This window comes from Solanum lycopersicum, chromosome 2 (genome assembly GCF_036512215.1).
Source record: "Solanum lycopersicum chromosome 2, SLM_r2.1".
In the NCBI taxonomy this organism is placed as follows: domain Eukaryota; kingdom Viridiplantae; phylum Streptophyta; class Magnoliopsida; order Solanales; family Solanaceae; genus Solanum; species Solanum lycopersicum.
Window position 1 is genome coordinate 31,633,339 of NC_090801.1, and position 4,771 is coordinate 31,638,109.

Here is a 4,771-nt window from a genome sequence, read left to right on the forward strand (position 1 = left end):
TTGAATCTGAACACTAAATTATGGGACAGTTTGTTTTCAATATATGAATGCACATATGAAATTAAACATTATATCAATAAAATATTATCAAAACCTTGTTAGTAAAATAGTTTTTTTCATATAAAATTATATTTTGAACTTTTTTTACCGTAACAAGGTAATATGAATTAACTTTTAAGAACTCAACATAAAGTTTTATCATTAATATGATTATTGTTTGCACTCAATTTCTTTGAGAATCTAATATAATGCAATTTAAAATAGTTTATATAGAGTAGTAAATATATAGTTTAGGAAAATATTTTCTTTTAGAAATTTATTATTGTTATCGATCAAATAACTAATAGTTTCTTATTTTGTGAAACCGTGCTAAACATTATATCATGGGAGTTCTTATCAATTCAAATATATTGATTAATTTATGAAAATAAAAGATCTATATTAAGTTAATATGAGTAAAGGAAATTATTATGGCAAGCATGTAATTAAATATTAATTAAACAAGAAAACAACTTTTATGAGTTGTTGTGATTTAGTTGAATTAAGATAGGAGTCCTATTTTTTAGTTTGGATAGTGTTAAGGGTGTGTTACAGATTTGATTCATTCAGATATATCCAGACCCATTAAGAGACTTATAAGAAAATAAAACAAACGAACTTAATGAATTGAATTTGAATAATTAAGATTTAGTTCATGAAGACAAACAAACTTAATGAGGCAAATCTGAATGATTAAGATTCAAACCCGATTAAGTACAAAGAAATGAGGCCTAATATAATATAATATTGTTTTGTCGATATTTATGATAATATTTTTAAATCATAATTTATAATTTAATTTATTAAGTATAAAAAAATATATTTTTTTCAAAAGTGGGCTGGCCCGGCAAGCCTGTAGCCCACGTACTTGTGGGCTGGGCCGACCATTTTCTGGCCCACACAAAAAATGGGCTAGCCCGGCCTGACCCTTAAAATATCAAAGCCTGTATAGGTTAGCCTGGATGGGGTGGGCTAGCCCATATTGACAGCTCTAATAAAAATGAATGTTCAAAAATGTCTATGTCTGCACTGCAAACCATTGGTGTAAACTTTGTTTAAGACTATAATTTAGGATAATTAATACAATAATCAATATCATTTCATATTTGAGTTAGATCGTGTTCAAGTGGTTAATCTGATCTCTGAGTTCTCATCTTCTGTATTGACTCAAAGAAAATATCTTGGAGATCAAATTAGGTTCTCGAATACGATGTCGTTCTAACATGAAATGATGTTGAACATTGCAATAGCTATCCTAGATTATAGGCTTAAACAGTGTTCCCGCCAATGGTTTTTACTGCAGACGTGGATGTATCTGAACCTTCATTTATAAACAAGAGAGCATATAAAGGAAAACACCAACATAACAAAATATCAAGAAAACATGACATAAAACATGTGCACAAAATTCAATTTTTCCAAAATAAGCCAACGTGAAACCGTGTGGATTGATATTCATTATCCCCGAGATTGCAACTTCATAGATACCATAAAGCTCTCGATTGTTGTTGTTGAACAAAAACAACAATAGACCTTGATTGATTTTCTTCACATATGAAAAAAATGGAGCAAGCAAACCTACATTAGAAAAAGGTAAGTAAAAAGATACACTCACATATAACAGGCAAAAAGCAATCTAAAACTATTTAACAAACCATATATATATATATATATATATATATATATATATATATATATATTTAGCAACCAAATAATAACCCAATAACTAATTTAGTATATAAGCAGTCATGGTGCAATTTTGCAGCCAAAGATCACACCGCCAAGTTGGTTTGTAGTCAAATTTAATCTTTGTCTTCTTCAATAATAAGTTGTCATGACTGGTGGTTGCAAGAATAATTCATACACTGACAAAATTAATGAAATGTTCTTGGCATCACTAAAGTCGTATGTAATACGTACAAGACCTTCAAAAAAGATTCCCTTTCCCCCCTTCTGTCACGACAAATTCCTTTTATATTTCTCCATACATATCTTGTGGAGAAAAAACATTAGGCTAACACACCCTTAAACCTGATAAGAAATATTTCATTTTTTCCGGCGGGGAGAAGGTTTTGCCCTTCATGGAGTATATATGTGACAAAGAGGAAGACAATTTAGTAGATTGAATTGATGGGAAAAAGCTGGAAAAAATTCTTTAGCGACTTCTGTACGTGGTGAGTGGTGAAAAAAAAATCGTTCTAGAAAATGAAAAAAAATAGAATTAAACTCTATTTCTCAAAGAAAGAAAGGAAAAAGTTGAAAAGATATCAACTTAAGTTTTAATGTTAATTAGTTAAGTGTTCAAAGTAATCATATTCTAACTTTTTTCACCCGTAACATGCCTCCGAGTGAGTGAGCACACTCTTCGTATCACCTCATCACCGAAGGATGTAGTATAACACTTTAAAATTGTTTAAAGGGGTAATAGGACCCCAAAAAAGAAAAGTGTGTTCCTGGAACTTTGGTCATATTTTGTTTTCTGTTGTGTTTACGTAAGAAACAAAAAGGAAAATGAATCTAATTTGAGAAGTTAAAATAAATAATAAAACCTATTATATGACACTAATTTTTCCTAAATATAACAAAATGAAAAAAAAACTGAGTTGAAAATTATGAGGGTTAAAGGTTAAAAACCCCGCCGCATTGTCACTCCTAGTTTTTAAACATCAAAAGCTATGTATGGGAGGGGAGACATTCATCAAAATGAAGACATGTTAGGAGTAGCAAAATAACTTATTCATAGAAAAAGTTCAAAAAAACACTTGGTCTTTTTAAAGATGAGAACACCTCAAATTAATTTGATGTAATCTTATACAAACTCCAACCGGAAGGGGAATAGGAACCAGATATAACTCTATTTTAGGTCCCCTTTCATTCCTTTTTTTGGCCTATATAATCATGAACAAATGTAAAATTAACTCAATGATTTATTCAACATCCATGTAAAAAAGATATTTTATCCAAAATTCATGATTGCAAAATCGATGTCAAATTCTTTTAGCATCAACAGTGCATATCTAAGGAAAGTATTGGACAGTAAAAGTAATAGTATTTGAAATTTAACAATACTAGGAGACACAAAAGGATAAAGATCTTAAAACCCAAGATATTTTCCATCCAAATTAATTATCATAATGGAAGCTGGCTTATTATAGAGGCTTTTGTAGTCAATTTTCATCCATGTACTCATGTCCCAAACCGCAATCAATGTTTATTGCCTATTTTATTGTCACGTGTTCGGATTGCTACACAATGTTTTCTATAAGAAAAATTACACAATCTCAATTTGATAACTTTATTAACTAAAGCCTTACTTTAGAATACCTTTCTGAACAGTAGTGAACAAAAACGATTTTTTCCCATCTTTAGAGAACCTGCAGAGTTCAATATTATCATCCTGCAATGTTAAAGACACGATATTATAATATAAACATAAAAATGGATAGCCAATTATTTGACAGATAAGACATCATATTATTTAGAACATACAACATTTCGTGACTAAGTTACTGGAACACCATCCCTTTGTGTTCCATATTTTGGCAGCATAATCTGTGGACGTAGAAGCTAAGAACTCTGAATCTAAGTTGTATAGATATAAAAGTAGGAAAAGACATTAAAATATTGATCAAGACAATCATAGGAACACTAATTCATAAGATTCCACAATCCATGGATTATGTATCATTTCTGAAACTACAATAAGAGGCACAGTAATTAAAGACACATAAATCTTTTGAAACTTTTTTTAAGATTTCATGATCATATTCAAAAATCAGATTCACACTTCAACGCTTAAAGATTATAGCATGAATGCAAATTCATGCATAAATGCATGTATTAGGGTTTCTTGATCTGGAATGTATCTTTCTTGAAATGTCAATACGCTTAGTTCTTCTATGACATTTCTCACTTCCTAAATATAATCAATAATGGATAAAGTATAATTCTTCATTCAAATTTAGTTAATGTAGATTTACATCCCATAATATTCACCTCCAAGATATAACCCTAAAAATAAGGTCACCGTTCGTCGCATTATTCACTTTCAATTCCACATGAGAACAAACTACTTTAGACGCTTAGATAAGATCACACAGAGCAAGAGCAACCATCTTACAACCTGGTGTGATGGGTAGCTGATGAACAAAAAAGATAACATCCACATGGGACGATGAAAAGATTAAAGCACTTCATTATGATCTTTAAAGTGAAAAATATATACCGTAATTATTAAAAGACACAAGACTAAGATCCTTCACTTTATTTTTCCATCACTTAGTTTCTTTAGAATATAATCGACATTTTCATCACTTAAGTGCGAGAAAAGTAAGAGACCAAGATGTATCACTTATCAACACAACTGCACAGACCCTGAATATTATAGGTCCCCAGAGCTCATATCTGGTAAATTCTCACATATGATAAATAAAAGATGATTATGTACAACTATAATCCGGGTAAACCTAACTATACCTTAAATCCATGTCTCTGAAAAACTTGTGAGCTTTAGGTTCACCCACAATGATGCGCATGGTTGTCCACCCAAAAAGTCTAAAGTGTCCATCCTTCAAGATTCAAAGTAATACAAAGTAAGGACAAAATGGCAATATCCTCATGAAATATAACAAACTTAATTTCCACAAAATTTCTTGCAACTCCTCCTGTGGCTAATTTGGAGAAATCAACACTAAAGTCCATACGTTTTTGTGGACTAACATCTTGGAGAGGA